This window comes from Gadus macrocephalus, chromosome 13, assembly GCF_031168955.1.
Source record: "Gadus macrocephalus chromosome 13, ASM3116895v1".
NCBI classification, from domain to species: Eukaryota; Metazoa; Chordata; class Actinopteri; order Gadiformes; family Gadidae; genus Gadus; species Gadus macrocephalus.
This window is the reverse complement of record NC_082394.1, coordinates 16,114,225-16,122,355: the sequence shown is the minus strand read 5'-3', so window position 1 is coordinate 16,122,355 and position 8,131 is coordinate 16,114,225.

Genomic DNA, 8,131 nt, shown 5'->3' with positions numbered 1-8,131 from the left:
GGGCAGGGATGCAGGGATAACTAGGGCAGCGCTCCAAGCCTGCCCTTTACACTGGCCAGCTGCGCGGTTCACAGGGGTGGGCACTGAAGTTAGCGCTATCAAAATGTAGCGCAAGCTAGCTGCAGGCATAGGAGTACTGAGAGACAGAGAGGGAGGGGGAGAGAGAGAAAGGGAGAGGGGTGGAGTGGTGTGGGAGAAAGAGAGAGAGAGAGAGTCATGGAGAGAGAGAGAGAGAGAGAGAGAGAGAGAGAGAGAGAGAGAGAGAGAGAGAGAGAGAGAGAGAGAGAGAGGAGAGAGAGAGAGAGAGAGAGAGAGAGAGAAGTCAGAGCGTAAGAGAGTGAGAGCGAGAATTGAAGAGAGAACAGCAATGAGAGAAGGAGAGAAAGCAGAAAAGAGGGACCGGGGGAGACACAGAGAAAGAGAGATAGACAAAGACCAATGGCTGCCCACATGCTATCATACTCCACATGAATGTACACACACACAGACAAACACACAGACATGAACGCCTCTGCCCATTAGTTCTGAGTACTTTCAACATTTTCCGACTCTGCTGTCTCTCTTCTTCTCTGAGTGTTTTATTCCCCTCCTTCTCTTCTTTTCATTTCCACCCTCTACATCCTGTGTGGCTTTTTGCAGGGTAAACCTCCATCTAATTGACAGATGGAGTGGCAGTGAAAATCTGCGCTTCGTCAAGGCAATCTCTCTCTTTTTTCTCTCGATATCTCCTCCTCTCTCTCTCTCTCTCTCTCTCTCTCTCTCTCTTCATCTCCATTCCCTCTCTATTAAGCTCTCTGGCACTTTCTCTTCCACTCTCTCTTTCTCTTCATCCCCCTCTCGATGTCTCTCTCTCTGTCACTCTCTCTCTGTGTCACTCTCTCTCTCTCTCTCTCTGTCTCTATCTCTGTCTCTCTGTCTCTCTCTCTCGGGGAGTCGGCTGGGCTTTGAAGGGAGACGTGTGCATGAGCAGAATGTACTCAGACTTATGGGATTTATTTGGAAGGACACACACGCTCACATGCAGACAGGTGCACGGCGAAGATAGGTGGGGAGGGGGATAATAATGAAGGGGTAACGTTTCGATGAGGACGCACTGGGAAGACAGACAGGCACACTGACTGACAGATGGATTGACAAACAGACAGACATACATACAGACAGACAGACAGACAGACAGACTGACCAGCAGAAAGGTAAACTGACTGACAAAAGGAAGTCTGAGAGACAGACAGTTAGACTGATGGACAGACACACAGAAAGGAAGACTGACCGACAGAATGGTCAACTGACTGACAGACAGGTAGTCTGACAGACATACAGGTAGACTGATGGATAGACAGTAAATTCAGGTTGTGTGATAGGCATACAGGTGGACTGATGGACAGACAGACAGACAGACAGACAGACAGACAGACAGACAGACAGACAGACAGACAGACAGACAGACAGACAGACAGAAGGGGTAGACTAAGTGACAGATGGATGGGACACTGGACAGACAGAGTGAGACAAACAGACAGTCAATCAGAAAGGAGGACAGACAGACAGACAGACAGACAGACAGGACAGACAGACAGACAGACAGACAGACAGACAGACAGACAGACAGACAGACAGACAGACAGACAGACAGACAGACAGATAGGCAGACAGACAGACGTCTGAAACTCAGACTTGTAAACTGACAGAAACGACAGATGGACAGACTGCTAGAAGGAGAGTGGAGGAATACAATTATTTCTGAGAGATAATCATAATAAAACAGAGACGGGCAACTTGACATCAAACATTTAATGAGGAGCCAACAGACAAGCACAAGAAGGCGGCAGTAGCTCAGGAGGCAGAGCGGGTTGACTGGTAACCGCAAGGTTGCTAGTTCGTGTGTGGAGTGTCCCTGAGCAAGGCACATTACCCTGACTGCTCCGACGAGCTGGCTGTCGCCTTGCATGGCTGACACCGCTGTCGGTGTGTGAATATGTGCATGATTTGGTGAATGTTAGTTAGGCGATATTGTTTTGGATAAAGTTCTATATAAATGCAGTTCATTCACCATTTAAAGGACTAGCCGAAGCATCACGGACAGACGGACGACGGACGGACGGACGGACCGGACGGACGACGACGGACGGACGGACGGACGGACGGACGGACGACGGACGGACGGACGGACGGACGGACGACGACGGACGGACGGACGGACGGACGGACGGACGGACGGACGGACAGACAGACAGACAGACAGACAGACAGACAGACAGACAGACAGACAGACAGACAGACAGACAGACAGACAGACAGACAGACAGACAGACAGACAGACAGACAGACAGACAGACAGACAGACAGACAGGTGCTTACATGGTAGGAGGCCCTCTCCTCCCGGTCCAGGGGTTTGGTGACGAACATCTTCCCGTTGACGGGGTCTATGCTGTAGATGTCGCTGGGGGGCTGGTCGGGCCCGGCCCCGGTGATGCTGTAGCGAATCCCCACCGTCACGTCCTGGTCCGAGCGGATCTGAGGAACACCAGACAACAGGCTTTAGCCACTGGACCAAGACACCAACACAGAGGGGCACGTGAACACACAGAAATGCACGCAAACACACACACACACACCAACACAAACACACACGCTAACACACACACGCACGCTAACACACCACACATGCATGCAAACACACACACACACACACACACACACACACACACACACACACACACACACACACACACACACACACACACACACACACACACACACACACCACACACACACACACACATCGTAGGGAAATCGTTGTTTTGCCGCTATCCCTTTGATTAAGTTATGATATTGGTTAAATATAGAAGAAGAAGAAAGAAGTTGAAAAGTTCCAGGAATAACATGGGCGGTACAACTGATTGTATGTTTTCATATGAATGTCAATGCTCTTCCAGTGGAATATATTAACCCTACTGCCCAACTCTCTCTCTGGGTCTGCCCCAAGATTTTCTGTAACCATCATTTATAATGTTTGGCCTGAGGTTGGTAGTTGAAAAATGTGTTTGCTAGTGATACACCGCAGGGGTCTTTGTTGCTGTAACAGAATGTGGTTCTGACATTTAACGGCATGGCTGATACAGTATTGATCTGTGGTCCTTTCTCAGTTAGCGTTGGCTGAGAAAACACAGTCAATAGTTTTATTGTACTCCTGTTTCCCTTCAAATCGCTGTGTCCATTATAATGCAGTTGATATATTGCTGCTGTTGTACAACCTTTCTTCCCCCTAACATTTCATTGTGACTTTATCATTATTTCCTTGTCTGTACAAAACAACAACATTGTGTTATGCATTTCCTCCTGTGGCACACATTTATTTTTTTATATTTGCAATTGACCATATTAATAAAGCATGTAGTTGCAGTGCTTTTAATTACTGCAGTATTTCCCAGAGCTTGTTCAGCCTGCCGGGGCAGCTGGCTTTGATTAGACCTTGTAATAAATCATCTGGCTCTGCAGGGACACTTAAACTAATCTATTCTCTGTTTGTAAATCCAAATACAGTTGAAACACCCAACCTTATAATTCACCTTATATTCATTCGGTTATTTTTCTAACTGCCATAGAGTAGAGATACGTTTTTTCCCCCCCCTGAGCAGGTAGATTTGCATTCTTTTTGTTAGTATGACACTTTTTGTGCAAACATGGTAACAATTTCATACTACTAATGAAATGAAAAGACAAGGCTGAGGCTTTGGATTTGGGTTTGAGCAATGTGAACCTAGACTTGGGTTATATGATTTCACACCTTGAAGGATAACAAAAATCCAAGTCAGTTAACGAGAAAATGTCCCCGTGACAAAACACTGACAATTTTTATCACCACAGTGATGTCCATCCATGGTACTTAAAAAGTGGGGACAAAATAGCCCAAACTATAATAATGATGGTTAGAAACTTTTCCTCAAAGTCTATTTCGTTTACTCGACTTAAAGGTCTGGTAAAGATGGGTTTGGATGGGTTTGTGATGTCAGGCTTTAACAGTGGAAAATAGCTTTCTTCACACATTACAGGGGAAACTCTGGATCTTTGAACTTTCTGATCCTTTCTGGGCCAAATAGCCCTTAACCATCTCCAGTCTCCGGCCCCGCCCACCAGCAACTCACATAGTGTGACTGACGTCTGTTCCGGTTGGAATTGAATCATCACCATGGTTACATGACAAAAAAGGGACGATCACTGATATAAAATGAAGGTTTTACTCTTTCCCCCAGTATCTCTCTCTCCTTTCTCATTCCTATGCAATTTTGCCTCAGAGTAGGGCAGGAGTGGAATCATGGAGGGCACCATGCGTGAAAATGAAATCACTTCTTCCGTTGAAGGGTGACAGTGGCTTTTTGCATAAACCATTTCTCTGTTTGAGCGTGATACCCTCTCTCTTAATTGCCTACAGGGTCCTAATACCCCCACACACACGGTGTCTAGCAGCAGGAACAGCCAGTTCTCTGCAGGTCTCAGAGCTATTGGCTTAGCATTATCAATGCGCTCAGGAGTGTTTCAATGAAAACTCGCTGGTTATAATGAGCACAGCATGCTAATCAGTAACTACCGCCCAATCAGGATCAAGGGCCTGTTATTGACCCCAGGCAGCAGTTATCACAATTAGAATATGGTTATAACAAGCTGTAATGGAAAATAATACTATCTTACGATGGGGAGGATGACGTAGTAACTAAAGTGCAAAGATTCTGGGTTTGATCCCCAATGTCCAGTACAATGTCTGTATTCCAATCGCTTTAACATAGGGGTCTCTTAAAAGAGAACCGTTCAAATGACCAGTATGTTATGAGTCCTTTAAAACTACCGACCACCCCTTCTGTGGCAAAACAACATGAAAGCTGAAGCGTGACCATGGGTAAGGCAGCAAAGCTGGTCCTGGAAGCAGCATCAGAAATGTAAGACATAAACCCAAACAATACACACAGATTTCCCTAGGTGCGGAATGCAACTGCCTGGATGGAAGCTCTCATTGTTGTGCGTGTGTGTGTGTGTGTGTGTGTGTGTGTGTGTGTGTGTGTGTGTGTGTGTGTGTGTGTGTGTGTGTGTGTGTGTGTGTGTGTGTGTGTGTGTGCGCCAAACCGTTGATAAAAAGGGCCGGTCCAGTTCAATAATTCAGGACGCCGTCATGTGAGAAAAACACACATGAAAAATTTCCACATCAACGCATGCATGCCACACACACGCACGTACGCACACACACACACACACACACACACACACACACACACACATTGTCTTTCCCCGAGAAAAACTTGAAAAGCAAAGCTGGGTGTAGTTGACACATTGGTCTGAAAGCCCCAGGAGGATGCTTGGGGGGGGAGGGGGGGGGGGGGGTGGGGAGAGGGGGGGGGGGGGGGGGCCCTCTCACATGCCACAGGACAGCAGATGTCGTTTTGAATGCCGCATCAGGGGCCCGAGAGACCAGACGCCACATCCACAGGGTCTCTTAATGAAGAGTCTTGATATCGATAAATTGAATTAATGAAGAAGCCCACTTTCCCCCCCGCCACCTCCCTGATCCTGGGATTCCCAGAGGGGGAGGCATGACCGCCGTAATGATGAACACTGGTCTCTGAGTCTCTGTCTCATTTCCGTGTGTGTGTGTCTACATTCATGTGGAATATGACAGTGTTTGGGAAGCCGTCTCTCTCTCTCTCTCTCTCTCTCTCTCTCTCTCTCTCTCTCTCTCTCTCTCTCTCTCTCTCTCTCTCTCTCTCCATCCCCCTTTTTCTGCTCTCTCTCTCTCTCTCTCTCTCTCTCTCTTCTCTCTCGTCTCTCTCTCTCTCTCTCTCTCTCTCTCTCTCTCTCTCTCTCTCTCTCTCTCTCTCTCTCTCTCTCAATGTAAAAGTAGTGTAGAAGGCTGATGTGTGAGAGAGGGGGGGGTTAACAGGGCTGTCTTTCTCCATCACATCAGAGCCGGGTATCAGATAAGTGACCCATTTGTAGCTCTTCCAGCCTGATTTCCCTGATTACTGACAACTGCAGCACTCCTACAGGACGAGTGATCAGACCCAAGGGACAGAGAGAAAGAGACGTAGGGAGACAGAAAGAGAGGTAGAGAGATGCTAAAGCATCAGGCAGACATAGAAGACAGCGAGAGAGAGAGAGAGAGAGAGAGGAGAGAGAGAGAGAGAGAGAGAGAGAGAGAGAGAAGCATAAACAGACGGAGAGAGAGACATAGAAAGACATAAGGGCGATAAGGGCAGAGACCCTGCAGAGGTTATGGAGAGCATCAGATAAGAAATCTTGAGTGCTGCGGGTGTAGTGGTGTGTGAGTGTTTGTGTGTGTGTGTGTGTGTGTGTGTGTGTGTGTGTGTGTGTGTGTGTGTGTGGGGGGGGGGGGGGGGGGGGCGGGGAAGGGGATGGCGCTATTTAAAGGAATAATTTTTTCTTTTAGCAAAACAAGCACTAATTAGCGTACCAGGCCAGACTATTCAAATCTCCTTTAATTGCTTCAACTGTTTTTCTTTTACTTCTTTGATGAACAGCGTCCCTGCATAACCATGTGTGATGTCTACAGAGGCGTGGGAAGCACTCCGCCATTCGGGATGCTGTCAATCTGTCTCCTGTGCTTGTCCTTTCTCTGTCTCGCCTCGCCACGCCGATCGTACATTGGACACCAATGTGACAAAATATTATGATAAAAAAAACTGGAAAGTTAGGTTGTTGGTTTTTTTTCCTCTTCGTATATTATGTCATTGTTTGATGCCGTCGCAGTATCATGTTTACTCAGCCTTAAAGCAACAAGCGATCAACCAGGATGCAATTAATAGACAGCAGTGAAACCAGTCCCCACTAAGGGACACATTGGGCTACAGGCTAATGTCTTGCAATGACGATACTCTGTGGATTGTACACATTGTCATCTCAAGCTAAAGCTTGGGTTTCGGTCTAACCTGGGGCAATAGGGTAGTGTAGTGGCTGGGGTTGTTTGACTCCCAGCCGAAAAGTCCTGAGTTTGATCCCCAATGTCCGCAGCCTAACCAGTAGTCATCCTTGAGCAGTTGCCCTGCCACCATCCCCTTCCTGCTGGTCAATGGCAACCATCTAAAATTCACTGAACGTCACTTTGGATAAATGCTAAATCAAATATTTAGAAACCCTAAACCAATCTGAGGCTAGCCAATTAGTGGACGATTAATCCACGGTGTGAGTGATCCAACGTGGCAATGTTGAGGAGATTCTGACCACACACACCTCACCATGCTGACACATCAAAGCCCTTTAAAGGCCCGATCAAACGCTAGTCAGATGGCGTTTCTCACACATCTTCCCAGAGGGGTCTGCTTTAACCGAAGGTTGAGGCGGGACATCGCTTTTGAAAAAGTGAAGGGTTTGTCGCTGGGTTTAGGGTCAGGGTTTGGCCTCCACATCAGAAACCGTCAAAAAACCAAAGCAAGCTGTCAATCACCGGGCAATGATTCAACGTTGGTGATGGAACAATGTACCGGTAATTGTACAAAATACTTTGCATTTTTAATCAATGTGTCCTACATAACAAAGCTGTAAACTACAGATAAGCACAAGTTAATGTGAAGGTATTAATGAAATTAAAATGTGTAACCCAATTTGGAAAACTTTTTGAAAAAAAGGCCCCCCAAGTGCTGACTTCAAAGAGCCTCTGGGGTCTGGAGAGGAGCGGACGGTTTATACCTTAAGGTCAGGAATCCATCCAAGATGAGATCACATTGAACAGCTTAGAGTCACCTGTGGTCTTATTATTATATATCTTTGAGGGGTTAATTATGGGATGTGAGTAAAGCTAATCTGTAGATGATGACCGGAGGCTACTAAAAGGTTCTTCTTAAATGTATCATGTTATGGCTCAGTGTCTATGTGTGTCGATCATTGTTGCTCATAACACATTTTCCCTCACATTATTATAAAATAAATGAATAAATAAATGAATAAATGTATATTTCTGGAACAGGGTTATTTTGTGTTAAATCAATGCTTGTTGTCGTAGCCTAACGTTTAAAGACTGTCAGGTAAGATATTGAGTTTTTGAAGTGTGAAATTGTTTCGGTGAACGCAGTAACGCATGTGGCTGGAGATTGCAGTGCAGTGGTACATTGATTGTTGCCTGCAAATG